A 6,000-nucleotide genomic window follows, 5' to 3' on the forward strand; every position below is an offset into this window, starting at 1 on the left:
CGAGTGCTTCTAGTGTCAGGGTTATCTACGCCCAGAAAAGTCCCCATGTTTTCTTATCCCTGCAGAATCCTTAAAAAAATTTCACAAAGCTGGCAAACCTACTGAAGAGTGTAGTTTTTAACTGATCTATAAACATTTATGATAGCCCTTTCCTGGCAAATAGTCAGTTTTGCAGAACATAGAAATCCTTTGGGCAATCCAATCCTTAATCATGTTCTTTAGTTAATTTTGGTAAGAACAATTTTTATGCAGTTTATTATCTCATACTGTCTGTGTTTTACCGCCACGCTCACCGAGGGTTACCCCCGAGGTGGTAAGTTTGTAGGTAGGGTGTCGCCAAGATAAGAAACTCGAAGGTACAAAGGAACGTAAGGTTTTAGATAGGTTCGGACCGCTGAGAGCATAATACCCTACGTCCTGTGTGACAAGTCTTGGTTGGCCCAAAGGGAAGGACAACGTAATCCTGTACATGCGTTGTTACAGAAGTAGTCGTTGAGCAAGGACGATTTGGCTAGCCCAAAGGAGCTTCTTCGGCGGGCCAAGACAAGTCATGAGTTGCCATGCGAAGATATCTCGACTAGCCCGAAGGAATACCCTGGGCGGGCCAAGACAAGTTGTACGGCACTGAAGCAAGGATGAACGGACATGTCCTGTTTAGCGTAAACTCCTTGTTCCCCTGACCGAGTGGTTGAACAAATTCTTTGGAAAAAAAACCCCTTGTGTCGATATGAAACTCGAGACAATGGTTAAACAAATTCCCTAAAGATCTCCGTAAAACCTCCTTGAATAGGGTCACAGTCTTTTCGTGGGTGATTGGTGATCTTGATTCGTTAGTGGTTGCTGACGAAGCCGTGTCGCTTGTTGATGAAGCTGTGCCGGTTTGTTGAAGATCCTGACTAGTCGGAATCAATTCTGACTAGTCACTAGTGGTGTGAGTCCTGTTTCCGGCTAGTTGAGTAGTCGCAGTAGTCGTCGGCGGGTCACCGAGTACCCTGGCGACGGCGAAGTAGTCATCAAGGAGTCAAGTGTCATGCCTGCTTGGAGCGGTGCTAGGCTCGACAAGTTGTCGGGGTTGCCGACGTAAAAAGGTGGGCTAAGCTGGGTAGCTTGGAGGGCTCCATGCCCTTCCGATACCATGGCCTGCCCTTCCAATGTTGTAGTGCAAAAAAGATGGGTTGAGCCAGGTACCTTAGAGGACTCGTGCCCTTCCTATGCCCAGGCTCACCCAACCAAGTCGTAGGCGAAGAAAGGTGGGGTAGGTCGGGTAGCTTGGAGGACTTGCGCCCTTCCGATGCCTAGGCCCGCGTGGAGGCGCAAAAAGGGTGGGCTGAGCCGAGTAGGTTGGAGGACTCCTGCCCTTCCGATGCCCTGGCCCGCCCTACCAAGATGGAGGCGCAAAAAGGGTGGGCTGACCCGGGTAGCTTGGAGGACTCCTGCCCTTCCGATGCCCTGGCCCGCCCTACCAAGATGGAGGCGCAAAAAGGGTGAGCTGAGCCGGGTAGCTTGGAGGACTCGTGCCCTTCCGATGCCCTGGCCCGCCCTACCAAGATTTGAGTTGTTGATGAAGTCCGAGTAGTCGGCGGGGATGGGCACCATTTGATAGATGTTGGCTGGTCCTTCTCCAACTTGAAGTAGACGATCCAAACCCTTCTCTGACTTGTAGTAGAGGACCTCCGACCGAGGGGGATTTGGTTCGAGGGGTTCCGAGTCGTTGATTGCACGGTTGATTTCCATGCGGGTGGTACGGTTGCTTTATGCTGCTTCTAGTCGGGAAAAACTGAATTCTGTTGAAACCATTGGCAAAGTTGTGCGGGAGCAAGGCCCCTTCAGTAAACTGCGCGTAATACTAGTCGGAGACCGGTAAACAGAGTGTTACTCGTAGTTTGGGAGCAAAGCCCCTTCAGTAACACAGCAAACTAGTCGGGAACTAGTAATCTGTGTGTTACTGGAAGTTTTTGATAGATAATCATGTAGCTGCTGTATTTGATTAATTAAAAGGTTCCACTAGTCATTGCCAAATGAGGCAACCACTCATGGCGGTCGCATTGTTCGGCTGTAACAAGGTTCCCTGAGTTTAGCGAGGGAGTCATGATTATCCCGAGTAAATAAACATAAATAGCGACCCTGACTAATTGATAAATAAGGGGTACTTGTAGGTGCACGTAACCTCTTGTTTCGGGATAGGGTCCCAAAACAATGGTTTAAACAAACGAAACACCAAAAAAGACCCTCAGATAACCTCCTTGAATCGGGTACGAAATTTATGAGTAAATCATTGGTCGGGTAGTCCCGTCGCCTTTCTTCGTGGACTTGGTGGAGCTCCAAAGGTCTTCCGAAGGGCTTGATATTCAAAAGTAGAATGCTTGCTCTTCGGGTGGTACAGGCATTGCCCGTAGAGGACTTCCTCGAGTCATTTTTTTTGGAACTGGGAGTCTTTTTTCTGCGGGTGGATTGTTCCACGACTTCTGGCTTGCACTTCTGAGTAGTCCCCAAGTACTCGGGAGGGTGTTGGTTGCGGGTGGTGCTGTAGGCTTCCACTTCTTCACGCTCCTGCTGCTTGACAATGATGATATTGCGGGCGTCCCGGCCAGCGTTGATGATGGCTCGAAGATCACCCGTGGAGAAGTTGTGGAGGTTACGGTTTCCTTGCTGGTTCGTCTTGACGGCGCGGTGCCTGCTTTGAGCATGCTTCGCATTGATGAGCCTATGGCGTTCCTTTTGGATATCATCTGCGTCATCCACCTTGGTGTTGGATGAGGATTCCCTATCCATTGATACTTCCACGTCTTCATCAAGTGGATCAAGAAGGTAGTCGTTGTAGTCATCCAGCTGGACCCGCTCTAGGCCTTCACAGTCCTCCTTGGCATGAATCGTGAGTACTTCTCGATTGAAGCATTTGGCACGCCGCACCACTTGGCCATCGTCTTCATCGTCAGATGGGGTGAGGGGCCTGCCCTCTTGAAAGGGGAGTTTCCTGGGTGTGGCAATAAATCGTGGTGGACTTGATTTGTGGGACCTGGAGGGTTTCTTGCCCTTTCGCTATCCAAACCTGCCCAACCAATCTGATCCCTTTACCAGACCTTGGGTCACATGAGTAGATGGATCCGAGTGGTTGTCGGAAACCATAGCCCCCTAACAAGCGGTGGCTTCTCCTTCTCCGAGTGATGAAGGATGATCAAAATCATCCTCCAACACGGAGAGGGTCCTAGGTTGAACTATCTCAACCCGATTTTGATCCGTGAGCAATTTGTTGATGGAGCCAACTAGTCGGAGCTGATTCCGACTAGTTGTTGACCGAGCGGAGCTATTCGCCGAGTAGTTTGCGGCTCGGTCCTGACTGGTTTCTAGTCAAGACGGGTTGTCAATTTTGTCGATAGCGCTGCCTATTTGTCGAGGCAGTCGTGACTTCAGCGTGAGTCGAGTAGTTGAGGTTGTCGCGGCAGCACGTCGATGTAGAGTGGAGTAGTCAAAAATTTCTGGCTCCCTAGGGTCGATTCGCCGAGGGGTGGATTGTGCCACAAGGTGGGGGTCGGATTCGAGTACTTCAGAGGGCTCTAGACCCTTCCAGTATCGGAAACAACCTTGCAGCTTGGAAGTTATAGTTAAACCCGGATGACTTCCCAAAAATGACTCGGAGTAGTCATCGGGTTGTGAGTGGATAACGAGAACTGGGGCCTCCCGACAAGCGGTAGCTCTCCCGTCCTCGAGTCCTCCTTGGTCTGGAATTGTAGTTGACTGGTACTCTTTAATTGAATCTGAATCGTAGTCGAGAATGGGGGGGCCCTAACGCGCGGTGGCTCCTTCGTCTCGGATCTTGAAGAGGCGATCCAAGTCCTACTCCGAGTCGGGAAGGGACTTGGATCGCAAGGCTTCCTCAAATCGGTTTGGATCCGATCCGAGTACTAGTGCAGCATGACTTGGAGTCGCGTTGAAAATGGATATGCTTTCGATCTGCCTGGGCAGATCTGGGAGCAACAACTCATCGAGATTGTCGATGACGGAGTCGAGGTTGCTACGTCGAGTTGCTGCAGACGCCTACGGCTTCCTGAAGTCAGTTAGGTGACTGTTGAAGCCACCCAAACCGTTGGCGGCACAGATCCAGGAGCTGAAGATGAAGGTTGTGCCCTCGTCGAGCATGTTGCTGGTGAAGCTGAGAGATGCCATCGAGTTCTCCAGTGGATGCTCAATGAACTCCCCTACCTGGCGCGCCAGCTGTCGGTGTTTTACCGCCACGCCAACCGAGGGATACCCCCAAGCTGGTGAGTTTGTAGGTAGAGTGTCGCCGAGATCAGAAACTCGAAGGTACAAAGGAACGCAAGGTTTTAGACAGGTTCGGGCCGCTAAGAGCGTAATACCCTACGTCCTTTGTGGTTTGTATTGCCTTTGATGATGATTGGGTGATCTACTAGGTGATTTCCTGGATGATCACTAGGTCCCTCTCTAGAGGGGGTCCTGTCCACCCTTATATAGTCTGGGAGGATAGGTTTATATGAAAGTTCTAGTCGAGTGCAAGCTCAGGAGTCCTACCCGAGTACTTCTCGGGTAGTTTCCTACCGTGTCCGGCTAGTTTTACTACTATACGAGCAATCCTACTGCATTACGAGTAGTTACAACACATATAGGGCGTGGGCCGTGTCCCATCCCGTATCCTAAGAGAAGTGTGCCACATGTAGACAGTCGCGTGTGCCCGGATCTGACACATACCATAGTGAAATTTAGTGTCGGCAAGGATCCACTGTCATTTTAGATACATGAGCTTACTTGACTACATCATTAAATCAAAGCATCTTTATTATTTTTCGTGTATACTATCATCTATGCCTGAGTTTGCTAGGTCATGCAACAATGCGATAATTTCTGCCAGTTTCAGTAGTTTTCATCACAAATATTGCCCTCTGATTAATATTTGCAATGTGTTCTTTTCATGTTGAGGATGAAATGGAACAGGAAGCAGTGAGAAGAGATTGGAAATTTGAAGGCAAATGCTGGAACTTTTGCTGTTTTTGTTTCTGGTCCGTTGCTTTAGATGCATGAATGTAACTTGCTATTTTGATTTGCTTCTCAATGTAAATCTGAGATATTGTATTTGATTTGATGCTGTGGTAAATGGGCTGAAAATTTTGGTATGTCTTCTGGGCTGAAATGACTATTCTAATAAAATGGCTATTTTCATATCATAGTATACGGGCTAAAACGTCACGAGGCGTAATTTGTGACGCTTGATATATGATGTTATGCAAAATCATCATAGACACTGTTTTATGATGGTTTTTCAGCGATATATGATGAAAGTTTTCCGTCATAGATTAACAGATTTCTTATAGTGAGAGCTCTTTTACGGCGCACAATACTACTGTATACTACAATCTAAAAAGGACTCATATGTAAACATCATACGCTCGAGATTTATTCTATACTACTAAAATATTGATCAGTGGTACGAGATAGTATCGCTAGATAGTATATGTAGTAATATGGGAAAGATTATTATCGCTATTTCTTTTTAATTATCATTCTCTTTCCATACTTTATATTTCATGCCTTCATTTCTCCTCTTCTCTTCTCCTTTCTATCACAAGCAAGTAGCGGCGCTAGGGTTTCCAGCACCCGCGCCGGAATCGCCGCTGGGGAATCGTCCCACGCTCGCCGCCGTGAAGTCAGCCCCCGCACGCCGCCACCTCTTGCTGCCAGGGAGTCAGCCTGCACACGCCCCACTGCTCGCCTCCGGGGATTCAGATCAGGATCCCGCTCGGCGCTCGATTCCTTAGCGGCGGCGGCCCCTGCGACCCGTGGCCTCCGGCAGGAATGGTGACGCTCGGCTCGCGGATCCGTGTCTTCCAGTGGGGATGGCGGCCGCGACGTCCGGATCAGCCCCTCCCTACGCCCCATCATGGACAGGATGGCGGCTGTTCCCTACGCCCGACGTTCGAGGGAAGGGAGGTGTGACGGCGGGAGCATTGGTGGCGCCGTGGAGGTCCGCCCGCGGCTGACTCTCGATGC

The sequence above is a fragment of the Panicum hallii genome, chromosome 7, assembly GCF_002211085.1.
Source record: "Panicum hallii strain FIL2 chromosome 7, PHallii_v3.1, whole genome shotgun sequence".
Taxonomy (NCBI): domain Eukaryota; kingdom Viridiplantae; phylum Streptophyta; class Magnoliopsida; order Poales; family Poaceae; genus Panicum; species Panicum hallii.